Raw genomic sequence first — 14,403 nt, forward strand, 5'->3', positions numbered from 1 at the left:
GGATATAGTATGTATATGTTAAATGTTTTTTTTTTTTTTTGTAATTACCTGGGTCAATTATCAGCTGTGCTGTCTCGACCCAGTATATAAGGCCACTCCAAATAAATTCTCTGTTTCCCGTCCTGGACTCAGGCATACTTGCATGCGGGCGGGCGGTTCATTTCCATTATTTCATTATAAGATTGGCTAGCTTTTCAAGCCATTATTCGCCTGGCACAGCCAAAAAGGCTGCATAAACATGCTTAAGCTTGTTCCTTCCTTTGTAAGTTGCAAAAATAACACAAACGTGAAGTTTGTGCTGACTTGATAGCACTGCTGACACGTGAGCTGACACTGACATTTCAAGATAGTTTTACTGAGCCTATCAGTATGCGGAAAATAATGGAAGAATACGGAATAATGGAATATTTAGAGCTGGCAGTAACCAGATGCGGGCGGTGGACGGGAAACAGAGAATTTATTTGGAGTGGCCTAATCATAATCATAAAAAAAATTTTAAAAAAATCATAATCATAATCAATAGTGCCGGCACCGGTTACGAACCTGAACGGCTATTTTACCGGCACAAGTCCATCATTTGCTGGACTATCAAACAAACCAGTTGTGTCTAGGCGAGCTAGAGTTGGTACGCGTCCAATAGCTATGCCCCGAGCATTCGACTTTAGCCGGGGCACGCGTCTAGTAGGTTGCCCCGAGCATTCAACTTTAGGGCACGCGTCTATAGTAGGTTTCCCCGAGCATTCAACTTTAGGGGACGCGAAAAGTAGTTCCTTAGCGTTAGGGGTAAGCTAGGGTTCAGCTTTGGTTTCTTCTTCACGCTTGTTAGCTATAGAGTAGTAATTGTACATACTTACATTAGTTAAGTAACTAATTGAAATTGTACACATGTAATTGCACATCAGCATTATACCCCTGGAGGGTCCTGCTGATTAACAATAAATAATAGAGTAGATGCTGTATATATGAGACACCAAAATGCAACCACATGCTAATCCGGAAGGAAATAGTTGTTGACCTCCAAATTTCTGGTGCGTGTAGTGTATCTACCCTAATATCTTTGGGTGGTATTTAATCATAATAATTATTGTTTAGAACAGCAAAGTAGATAGTAGAGCATGGCATGGTCAATGACCCAATTATGGGACTTTGGATGGGTTATGAGACACCTGCATTCAACACTTCGTTCACCCAAAGCATTGAAACTTGGGATGTAGTTACAGTCACTATTGCTCTATTTATTGGTGTAGTAAATTTTTCAAAATCATGGTATACCAACAAGAAATGCTGAATAAACAAAATACAGTCAATTAGCTAACCAATTATGCAACACTTGCAGCAATTATGAGACACTTGACTTTAAAAACGTTTTACTGCATCAATTCATGAGTGAAACATATTCTAATATCAGTTTCAACTCACTTATGATGTTGAACATTGTAAAAGTTTTAAACCACACCCCCTTTATTCTGCAAGCTATGCTACTAACAGAGGTTAGTGAGGTGAATTTTAACCAACCAAACAGGTAAAAATTTGGCGTTTCTCACATCTGAAGGTTCTTAGAGTACTCATTCTAGCAGAAAATGGAGCTAGCTAGTATTAGTAGTGCAAAAATGTGCAGCGTTCAGAATTTACCTGATTGCAGTTAGGCTAAATTTTGCGATAAATCATATGTACTGCAAAACCAGGCGACTTAATTTAGCCCATATTTACATGGTATGTTTACTTCATCATGGAGGGTAATTGATGCAAAAATCGTGGTGATTCGTCAAGGTGTCCCATAACCCCTGCTGTCCCATAATACCAGCACGTACTCTATATAGAAGTCACTTCAGTCGGATGTTTATAAGGTAGAAACTAAAGGAGGTGAGTGGCTGCAGCACCGGTGATATAACTAATCATTACGAACATTGCTTATGAGTACGGATGCCTGGGTTCGAGCCCCTGCTAAGACAACTTTTTTTTGCTTTCTTAGGTTTTTTGTCTAAGTTTTTTTTTTAATGCACGTGACTGCCAGCACTATGTAACTTGCCATAAATTAAACCATTTGCTGTACTTGACAATTTATCCAGACAATAAATAAATTTAAATTAATCCAGACAATTATAAATTTATCCTTGCCATAAATTAATCCAGACACATCATAAATTTATCCTTGCCATAAATTAATCCAGACAATTACTGTAAGTCTTTGTGGGAGCATGTATTAAAATGATTGTGGTAGCTATATAATTGTCTGGGACACTTTCATCATGATATCGTGATACAGTATCATATCAAACAGTTCATTGATGGTGATTATGATTATGATTATGATGTGATTTGGGTTGAGGCTTAGAAGCCTGTACACCCATTCAATTACATATATATACATACATAATTAAAGTAGATGATATTATTACATTAACATAAATCTATAGTCATAAAAGTAATTATCTATAGCTGGTTTAAATTGTTTAATGAAGAATTTCCTACAATATCACTTGTAAGATTGTTCCAGTCATTAATTACTCTAGTACCAAAATAGTTGACCCGACATGGATGGTGGGCAGGGAGCTTAAGTAATTTATATGCATGACCTCTAGTTTGTGTATTGTGGGAGAAGGTAAAAAAGTTGGAGTGATCCAGATTGAAGTAATCATTCAACATCTTGAAAAGAAATATTAAGTCACCACGTCTGTGCCTGTACAAAAGAGATGGTAAATTCATTGATGTCAGTCGATCTATGTAAGACTTGTCAAGTCTACATTGATCTAATACATAATGGGGTCCCCAAATTACATTTCCGTATTCTAATATTGGTCGAATCATTGATTTGTACAATCGTGATAGTACAAATTCATTCAAATCAATAAAGCTTCTTTTCATACAAGCCAATACCCTGTTCGCTTTCATAGCTACTTCAGAAACGTGTTGGTGGAACTTTAAATTCGCATCAAATATAATACCCAAGTCCTTATGACAATTAACTGAGTCCAATGAGACACCATTAAGATAGTAGCCTCCAAAGCTGTGTGTGGCTCGACCAAAGTGAATCACTTTACACTTAGTAACATTGAACTTCAGTTGCCACGCATCACACCATTTGGCTAGATTATCTAAATCAGTTTGGAGTTGTACATGGTCAGCTAATGTAGAAATGGTTCGTATAAGCTTGGTATCATCTGCAAATAAAAACACATGACTTGAGATGGATTTCGGCACATCATTAACATAAATAAGGAAGAGAAGAGGTCCTAGAATTGATCTTTGTGGAACACCACTCTTCACATCTTGCCAACATGATTTTTCCCCATTTAAAACAACGCGCTGTCTCCTATTGGATAGAAATCCATCAATCCATCTAAGAAAGTTGCCTGTAATTCCATAGTGTTCAATCTTATACAATAAACGTTTATGTGGCACACTATCAAAAGCTTTCTGCAGATCCATGTAAATAACATCAACAGGTACTCCTCGATCAAGTGATTTTGTTAATATATCCATAACATGAAGTAATTGGGTAGTGCACGAATGGCCCTCTAAATAGCCAAACTGGTGGGATGTCAACAAGTTATTGGAGTTTAGATGTTCTAGTATATTAATTTTAATAATGGATTCCATAACCTTAACTACTGTAGATGTAAGACTGACAGGTCTATAATCACATGCAAGATGTTTACTTCCTTTCTTATAAATAGGGGTAACAATAGGGACCCGCCGATTATGCTCATAATTTTACCTATTATGCTATGCTGCACTGCTCAAAAATTCACCTATTATGCTTAAATTAATGCTCAATATTTGCCTATTATGCTCGATTATGCTCAATGTTCATGCTTTAGTTCATATGCTTTGCTACTGTATAGAAAGAAAAAAATGAGTGGCTGGAACACAAATAATAAATTCTTGCTGCATGTACTACTGAAGAGAAAAGATCGATATACTCTAATAGAACAGTCAGTCTGATGATTGTTCTATTAGAGTTACTGACTGCTCTATTAGAGTATATCGATCTTATTTTGCAATTGTCATTTTTCCAGCAAGAATTTATACTATCGTACAAATATTTAACCTATTATGCTGGCATTATGCTCAATGCTTTTAGGTACCTATTACGCTCAAAATTATGCCAGCATAATCGGCGGGTCCCTAGGTAACAAAAGCAATTTTCCATTCCGATGGCAGAACACCAGACTGGAAAGACTTATTAAATAAAATGGACGGTGGAACTGATAGTTGGTCAGAAAATTCTTTGAATATACGTGGAGGATACGTGATACACAAAATGCACAGTATTTAGCAAATTAACATGCACTGAAAAGACAAGTGAATGTGCTCTGTATGCTTCATATAAATCCCCTCTTCACATATGGAGCAACTTTTGCATAAAATTCAAATAAGTATTCCAGGGAATGGAAACTGTCTTATCTGTAGCATCATTTGTTTATTTGCTACAATGAAGACAGATCAGAAGGATATAACAAGCAACATATCAACAAAAGCATTTTGCCACCCCGGCAGTCCCCATTGTAAAATTTATATTAGTACAGGCTTGATTACTGGCTACAGCCCACACAAGCTAGTGACCATGATGCAAATCACCCATCAGTTGCAATGGGGGATTGTAAGGGAATTAGACAAGGGGTACCATATAGCCTAAATATTTCAAGGGGCCAATTTTTTGAGGTCGAGCAATGTTACCTAATTTAATTTTTTTTTTTGCAGATTTGCAATCATTCCCAAAATGTATTAAGCTATATGAAGGTTTAAATATTTCAAGGATAAAATTTTTGCTGGTAACCCCAAAAACCATTACCAACTTTGTCTGTAGAAGGAGGGACATTACGTTATGGTTTTTCGGAAAATAATGTATTGCAAACATATGGGAATGCAAATTTAAGGTAAAATGGTGCAGCAGTGAAAAGACTGCTGCTGTTAAATAGCATCAAAACTTGTCAGCCATCTATTAATATATGATTTAGCATCAGAAAATCAGGAAAATATTGGTGTTGTCATTTGGCAATTTCAGTATTTATACAATATTGCATTTCTAATAGAAATGTACTAGAAATGCAATATTATAAAACTAGTATATTAAAAGTTATAAATTTAAAAATGAAGTAGGGAAAAAGTAGTGAAACAAGAGATGAACAATGGTGGCTATTACAGCATAGCTCAGTGGGAAATCCCTACTTTGGCATTGAACACAAAATAATTGTTATACCATGCCAAAGTAGGGATTTAACACTGAGCTATGTTGTAATAGCTACCATTGCGGTTCATCTCTTGTTTCACTACTTTTTATCGCTTGCATCCCTACTTCATTTTTAAATTTATAATTTTTAATATACTAGTTTGTTTAGTTTTTTTTTGTTAAGGCATATACAGCTAGTTATAAACATGTGACTCTTTTATTAGGGTGACTGCTGTATTAGAGTATCTCTAGTCAGCCTGCAAAGATGTGTGCTTGCCCAAAAAGGGGTGTGGTCATCGTGATTTCGATCGATTATTAGACTAGAGTATCTCGATTCAGCCACCAACTTGAAGGTGCGTGGTCACAATACAGCTAGCGTACGAAAAGGGCGTGGTCATCGTGGTCTCGATCGATAGATCATAGAATATATACGCCCCGATAATAGTAGAATAAAGAATGGGCGTGATCTTAAAGTATATGGATAAATAGTCCAAAGGTACATGGTACGTTAGTTTGGACTATCGGTCCATACGAGCGCTAGAGTAGCTAGTGTACGGTATTGGAATACGGGGTGATTTAGCAGTATAAGTTTACTATATAGCTAGCTACGCTGCTTTAGGCGTCCCACAATCAATCGTACCACAGTGTTCTGTGCTGAATACTAAGCGAGCGAGTCCATCTCGGAGTCGATTGACCTGGACCAGTTGGATTTAGTGATGCTTGTGTAGGTACGTGTTTAGTTTTATATACTTTGTGCTTATTTCTGCCTTCATAAGTGAAGTTCTTATGTAGTACAGGCTCTGCCTTCTGTCCGCACCACTCACTTTACTACCAGTTAACCTGACAAAATTATAAAGTCAAAGTATAGTAAATATCAAATCGAACAAAAACACATAATTAGGTTATTCGTATGTAGCAGCTAATACCGTTTGTCACATTGCCAATCCTCAACAGCTACATGGGGAAAAACCATGCATTTAATATGTCTTGTCAGTACTAGTACAGCTCACCTACACAAATAAATCATTTCTGTGAGCAGGTGTTGACTGAGCCTCAACTAATCACGTAGCTCAACTGTAAGGAAAGCATTACTTACGCACAATGTCTTTAGTTTTACGCACGATGTCTTTTTACAACACAGAAGTATGCAATGTGTGTAGAGGTATGTTATTGTTATTAGAGCTTTACAGTGGTCAGCACTGAAGGTCTGACAGCAACATGTGCTGTAGCCTTAGGATTGCCTAACCTAACAAGAACTGGAGACTTTAAATGATTACCTAGCTAACAATAAGGTGTAACAGAAAAGGGAAAAAGAAAGGAAAAAAAATTCCACCTACCCCAGGATTTGAACTGCAGGCCACCCAATGTCTAGTTGAGTGCAACACTCAGTCTCCTCCAGGAGAGATGAATTTTCTTTCATTAAACCTAAGTATTTATTAAGTATGTAAGCCAAACATTCGTAGAACAGAAAACAGAAACAAACTGTTGACTTACATACAGGTAGACGTGCTATGTACTGCACAACCAAAAACTCAACTCACTGAACAATTGCTGAATTTGCTCCCCTCTTCACTTTTCTTGAAAAACTGTACCTAGGAGTGAATGATATGGTCATTGTGGACACACCTTTTTGCATACCTGGAGAAGTCATCGTAGGTTGGTTATATGTCACACAGCTGTTACTGACTATGTAAATCATAAACATTTGACAATCAATGGTTACTATAGCAACAATACTTCTAACACACCTACCTTACAGAGTTTGCATCATGCTGGTGATACCAGACACATCACCGATATCATGGTCGTAGTTTCTTATAGCCACACTGTGATTAAAATGAGCACAGCAAACAGAATGTGAAATAGCTGCCATATTAATGGTCAAATACCAACCCAGGGTATCTGAATAACACTTCAATTACATGAACAGTTGTGTGCCCTTCCTACTAACCCTTCAATGAATATGCGGAAATTCATGGACAAACACACACCACACACACACACACACACACACACACACACACACACACACACGCACACACACACACACTACACCACATTATGCACACTACACACACGCGCACTACACTACTCACATGCACTGCACTACACTACACACATGCACTACATTACAATACTCACACACACACACACACACTACACTACACACACATACACAATCCTTGCTAATATGCTAAGACAAACACCAATTTTGGCCGGAAAATGTCAGATGTCCTACAAGCACTGCATACATACTACACACATACACTAAGCACATACAACACACACGCACACACACACACACAAACACTTGGCTTGACTTGACTTGACTTAATTAAAGACCACCATCTCATGGTGATGTCTTTCTATAGTGTAGCAGATGGAATCAATCAATACCACCTCAAGTGAGTTTGTGCACACTTGTGCCTTGACAAATCCCGGCAACATCTAAATGTTTGATGACAATTAAGATTCTATTGCTGTTCCCTTCTGTGCATCTGGATCTGATACTATCACACAGACACACACAGAGCAGGGAGCAAAGCAATGAAAAAGTAAAGCCTTTTCTGCTCCAGAAGGATTTGCACCTAGCGTACAGATATCCCAGTGCTGGTTTACTAGGTAGGCTCTAATATCTCAGTAGCTATGTACTAGTAACCCGCAGGAGGCTGCACCATGTCACACAGGTGAAGGTGTGGGCACCTAAAGTCCCACCTGGACTATCACCTGCTGTGGGAGATAAGGACAGATACAGACACACAACTTTACACACATACACATGACACATGCTCATCACATGTACGCACGCATGCACACGCTACACACGCATACAGTACACATGCATGGATCTATTGTATGAAAGTGACTCACTCTTTAACTACATACACTATAATATGTATTCACTAGTACTAGTATTCACATGCCTGTGATTAATAATCACTGTACAAGCAAGTGAGAAAATTATATAGTGCAGTGTGAATGTTGAAATAAAATTAGAATGCATCACATAAATTACAATCACTGACTAGCACATTTTTAATTGATGGCTTGTGACAAAATTATGTTCACACATCAGTATTTATAGGATTACTGTCCCTAACTGCATATAGATAAAAGTCTATGCAAACTGGCTGGCAATACAGTACCCAATATAATTCTGGACGGGAAATTTTACCTGCTTATTATGTTAGCAGCATGAGATATTGGCTGAAAATCAATTGCAGCAACCCGCAGTATTTTTGGTAGATTGTAATTGTAATTTTTTAACAGGGGATCCACTCAGTAACTGAATACTGATTTTCAGTGCAGCCCTGAAAAGATTACTGTAGCATAGTTGAAAATTTTCGGGAAAGTGAAACGTCATCACAAAGGATTAAAGCATGAAGATAGATTCACCAAAGCTGCACAAAAAAATGCAAAGTAAAAGTACTAAGCCATAGGCAGGAGGATAGTTCAATCATGGCTCCTACATTAGGACAGTTTTGGACTTACAGGCCTGTGTGGGGGGTAGGGGTGAGTGGTAGGGGGCTGAACATTCATTAGTGCAAATTAAAGCATCTAGAAATGCTCCAGCACCACTGATGCTGGTGGGAAATAATACCAAATAAGTACATAAATGGTACAGTGTAGTCCCAGCTTGATACTAGTCAGTGACTGGAGGGACAGAAGGCAGAGCCAAGAACTTCACTTTACAAAGTATATAAAACTAAACACATACCTACACAAGCATCACTAAATCCAACTAGTCTGGGTCAATCAACTCCAAGATGGACTCGCTCGCTTAGTATTCAGCACAGAACACTGTGGCACGATTGATTGTGGGACGCCTAAAGCAGCATAGCTAGTATACTGCTAAATCACCCCGTGTACACTAGCTACTCTAGCGCTCGTATGGACCAATAGTCCAAACTAACGTACCATGTACCTTTGGACTATTTATCCATATACTTTAAGATAATAGGTTGATCGTGGAGTACCGGTACCTCCGTACAGTAACGTGGTCTAAGCGCCTTAAATAATTTTGTGGCGTCTATTATGCTGCTTAAAGAAAGTGTTGATATGGAAAATTAATGCCTTGATATGGTTTCGTTGGATGAAGAAGACAAGCAGCTTGATTGAAGATAAAAGAAAAGACAAGGCGCATAGGGCGCACATTCGTCGGAACCCCAAAAGGCACATCCCACCGGTGAGTTTGTTGTTGTGGCGTAAAATGGTGACCGTACACTGTTTCGTTGGGCTCTAGGCTTTCGACTGTGGTCAGGCAGTGAGTGGGACGAAATTTCAAGTTTTGACAATTTTAAAAAAATTCTATATCCGGCCGCCAGTAAGCGTTTTCTTGTTTTTAACGCTACATTTGATGTTAGATGGACTAATACTATTCCGTAAAGGTGACTTTCGTTGTGTAAGAAGTTTCTAAGCTGGTTTTAAAGGTTGTATTTTTGGCGGCGCGCATCACTTTTGATGCAAACCCTACTAAACAGTACTACCGTACTGTTTGATACTGAAATTGCCAAATGACAACACCAATATTTTTCAGATTTTCTGATGCAAAATCATATATTAATAGATGGCTGACAAGTTTTGATGCTATTTAACAGCAGCAGTCTTTTCACTGCTGCACCATTTTACCTTAAATTTGCATTCCCATATGTTTGCAATACATTCTTTTTCCTTTTAAATCATAACCTTATGTCCATCCAAACTTGGTAATGCTGTGAAATCAGCAAAAATGTTCCCCCTTGGCTATAGTCACTACCAATAGTCCTGTAGGATCATCTGCAACTGGGATCAAAAGTTCAAAACTGAATCAAGTCATCAAGAGGTTAGTTCGAACTTAATCAAGAAGTCCTCAAAAGTGGTGATCAAACGCATTAGTAAACTAAACTATTTACAACACTTTGATATACTAGCTAAATCTTCTAGCCAAAATTTATATACCCGCATGGGGTTTATATTCAAGCAATCAAGGCAGACCTCATCGTGAGAAACCAGCAAACCATCCCCCATGCAGCTGTGAAGCCTACCATCTTTATGATGGGGCTCATGCACATACAGTTGTTTTAACAAAAAAGGCACAACTAGCTAGCTATGTGGGTGCAATACTGCTGTTTACCACAGCTCATCTCTATACTATAGCGTAGCCTACTCCATAATATGAACCTACTATCTTTGCTCCATTGTTGAATCACGTGATACCAGTCTTTCAACTTATGATGCACTAGCTCAGCAATCATTCATCATTTAAATCACCACTTGTTTCTTCAGTGATCAGTATCCAGCAGTGTAGATTCAGTCTTCAGCACAGATTCTCCTCACAATTCACCTCATAACAATTGAAATTAAGGAATAAACGTTTGCAATGACATCACTGGTGAGATTTCACCTTATTCTTCACCTTAAATGTGTGCAGACTTTTCCCAAAGGATTTCACCTTCAAACAATGCTCGGTCCATTGAGATTAAAATCATATTAGAGGCGTGTGAGCTCCTCTAATACGTGTCTCTAATATCTATGGTAACGGCCCCACATAGTCCCTACCTGGAGGGGTAGGGGTTTAAAATTTATAGTTTCATTTACTATAATTATATATAGTTCATGGATTCAACCCACACTACCATCCACCATAGATTATATATCTATGCCTCCACCAATTGGTCCTGACCTTTGTAGGGATAGTATGTAGCTACTGATGCGCACAGAAAGTCTGTTGTACCCCTGACAATGCCGGTACAAAATATTCATAATGATTACTCCGCCCTTCGCCGGCATAAAGAGAAGGACCTGGTCAGTCCTTCCTCTTTATTCTAGGGGCGGGCGCCGCAAGATTAAATTATTATTATTATTATATACTAACTTTAGGCCGCTATTTGATGATTATTAGTTTCTCATCCAGCCTTTCTAATTATTATGATGCGGGCGGGAGGGTATTACCATTATGCCATTATTTTATAATATTAACACACTGATGTACAGACCTTGTCCAAATTGTCTTTCTTTCTTGCTACAAACATTTCCTTCACTACTTTTCGTGATCGCCAACTGTTTTTCGACAGTCAACTGAAAGCCTGCTTTGATGAAGTCGATAAAACACGATTGCAACTGGTACTGCAGCAATTTGCTAAGGAAACAACAGTTCTCCTGGCGATATATAGCGCATTGTAGCGTTCATCAACAAACAATTATAACAGTTTGGTATTACGTGTTCTTCTGAGCATGCACAGAGTAAATAATGGCTTACCATGCGGTAGCTTAAGAAGGATGCGGGCGGTGGATGAGAAACTAATAATCACCAAATAGGGGCCTTATAGAAAGGAACACGAAGGGTTTGGCACTACATATCATATCTCATCACGAAGTGCTGGAGAGAGTAATAATCACGTGATATATTCCCGTTGCTAAGCAACGACCATCAGCTTTCGTCTGGGTAACTTGGGATCCTAAACTTCAAATTGAGTGGAAAAACTAGCTAGCTATAAAGCTATCCATATACGCGCATAAAACTTGAAACCTTGACTTTACTGAGTAAAGGACCGGAGTAGCCACTAATTCAGTGTCAGCATGATTAGGTTAGTAGAACTTTTATTTTTCATTTATTAAGGCTTTACAGCACAAGTGCTGAAGGTCTGTAGGACACCTGGTCCTACAGTCTGTTTAAAGTTGTTACGGAAAGTGTGTTTGAAAAGGTGGAGAAAGGAGAAAAAATCCATGACTAGACTTAGGCAGCCTCAAACCTGCAGCCATCCAATTTTAACGCCCGAACGCTTACAGGAGTCTGCCAGGCGGTCAGGATGTTTTCTCCTTGTCAATTTCATGAACTATGCCAGTTGTCACATTCACACACTGAACCAGCACTTCCAAAGACCATGGCCAACACTTAAAGTGTCATGCACCAACTCTATTTGTATTGGACTCAACGGATATGCTTGCATGCTTGTACTGACTCAGCATGTAAAGCATACTCTAGGATGATCTGGGGGAATGTTTCCAAGGTAGCAGATAAGTGACTGAGAGCAATTTTATGTACTGAGTGCTCTATTTTTGATCAACTGTTATATTATTTCAATCTTAAATTCTGAAAATTAGTAGGGGGTCCCCCGGGTTGCTATGCTTATGGGTGCATGTTATCATGGTAATGTAGCTAAGCCACACCTGTGACAAATCCCTACAATATTGACTCAAAAGGATTTCTGGTAGCAATGGTAATTGTCGCAGGAGTATCTCAGACTTATAAGAATCAAAGTAGAAATTTGTAGTTACATTAGCTATATACCACCCCATGTATACAGGGATTCCATTTTGTTTTGTGGCCTTTTCAACAGTCCCTCTTTTATAAATTTCCGTTTTAAAAACTCAGCCATAACTATTATAGCTATAATACAATGCACTACTAACAATTCAGTAGGTTTGATGTTGGTTGGACAACCTATTTTAAAAGCTTTAGCTAGCTCTGAGTCTATTGAATAATATATTGCTTAGTGCATGACTCTGCTCCCAGCGGCTGCAGGTTAAATGTTGATCACAATTGAAATATGTGGAAAGGCCACCCGACTGAAAAGAGTATAGTGAATGAGTGTCTGAACATTGACAATAAATTACAAAAGTTTGCTATTCATGATCTCACAAAGTATAGATTGAATTGATGATTAATTTTTGTGTTTGTTTCACACTTCGTTGTGCTAAAACTCATGAATCTGCCAAGTACTGGTCTCCAAGAGCTAAAATTTTGCTGTATCCATGAAGGTGCAAAGAATGGATGAAACATCACCACAATGAATGGTATCTGGCATGTGTTGTTGTGTATTTTTGCTGGACCCTATTATGAATAATTAGTGTGCAGCATAGAGATACATGATACTGATTATGAGCTGAAGATAAATCAATATACGTTTAACTACAGCTATAGTCTACATTAGTGCTAAAACAATAATTCAGATCATGGTATTTGTATTCGGTTGGCATGACATTATTTGATTCGTTAACGTGCTATTCGAATATTCTTTAGTACTGTAGTACTGTGATCAGATGAATAAAGCCAACATAGAAGCTTGAAATTGTGGTATATTCATACTGAAAATTCATTTTAGAAGAGATAGAAATGGCTCTCAGGCTTTATCTTACTGTCCAACAAAGATATCAGTTTATGCTTAAAGGATAATAGAATAATCAGTCATTTTGTTCACAATTATTTGAATAGTAAAAATTGGTATTAGTTTTACCACTAGTATAGTCTATATGCTATTTAATTCTTACACAGTAAATGTTAGCCATGCAGTGTAGTGGCAGTGTTCACAACATACTGTATTGCAACTGTTGTCAGTTTTTTTTTACTGTATTTCAGTTTGAGTAGGCAGGTGGCCTTTAGGTGTCCTGTATGACCCAGCAATTGTCCAAAAATTGGTCACTCTGTTCAACTACATCACTTTTGGCCATTTTCATCCTAGCAATTTTGATTTCTATGAACCATACTCCTCAAAATCCTTGTATTTTTATGATGACCGAATTGCATAATTTATATCTATAGCTTATGTGCAATTGATGTATAATACATTATTTGAAAATAGTTGAGTGCATTGGGAATTCCAAGGGAAGATCAATAAGAGTGTACAGAAGTAGGTGCATCCCCTTCTAACATGACTTTATAATACACATCAAAGCCATTCACCTTGAACAGTTTAGCTAAGTGATGTTCATGCAACCAAATAATTTAGTGGTGAATGCAAAATGGAAGAGCACAGGGGGCTATCCACCCTCAAACCAAAGAAATGTAGATTGAGATACTCTAATAGAACAGTCGGCACAGAGAATATAAGTAACAAATTTAAATCAAATTGACACTTTTACTGGTGATAGAGAACCATTGATATTTAGCTGTTGAACAGCATTGAGTAGTTCGTGCTATATAGCAAGGTGTTGATACACAGTATGTATGTTTGCTGGAATGTATAAAGTGCCTAGGCCGCCTATATCAGTATTGTGGTGTGGAGTGTGAAGAGTGAGGTATATACTACTCCAGTTTGATACTCTTCCTTCCGTACATGCATGTAAGACCAATGATTCAAAGCATACAAGATCAATGAGGTTTTATATCCATGGCATTGTTTACTTTTACATATTCACGCAAGTACATGAATACACCATGTGAAATGACAATCATGTAAATAATCTTATAATTAATCAAGTACTGGTTAGGACAGTAAAACTCTATACAAACTACTAACATGGCCTCTATT

The 14,403-nt window shown here is 37.8% G+C and overlaps 1 long non-coding RNA gene across 2 annotated transcripts; it reads right to left on the reverse strand.

Moving 5' to 3' along the window:
- Positions 1 to 6,055: 6,055 nt before the first annotated feature.
- On the reverse strand, positions 6,056 to 7,003 carry LOC136248612 (uncharacterized). 2 transcript variants are annotated; one of them, XR_010697777.1, is made up of 5 exons: positions 6,926 to 7,003; positions 6,812 to 6,859; positions 6,715 to 6,765; positions 6,188 to 6,247; positions 6,056 to 6,127 (listed from the first exon to the last, which is right to left on the reverse strand). It is a non-coding gene; the product is annotated as an uncharacterized lncRNA (long non-coding RNA). The 2 variants fall into 2 exon arrangements; XR_010697778.1 differs by having other exon boundaries at positions 6,083 to 6,127; positions 6,184 to 6,247.
- Between the last annotated feature and the right edge of the window lie 7,400 nt (positions 7,004 to 14,403).

Source organism: Dysidea avara, chromosome 3 (assembly GCF_963678975.1).
Source record: "Dysidea avara chromosome 3, odDysAvar1.4, whole genome shotgun sequence".
Lineage (NCBI taxonomy): Eukaryota > Metazoa > Porifera > Demospongiae > Dictyoceratida > Dysideidae > Dysidea > Dysidea avara.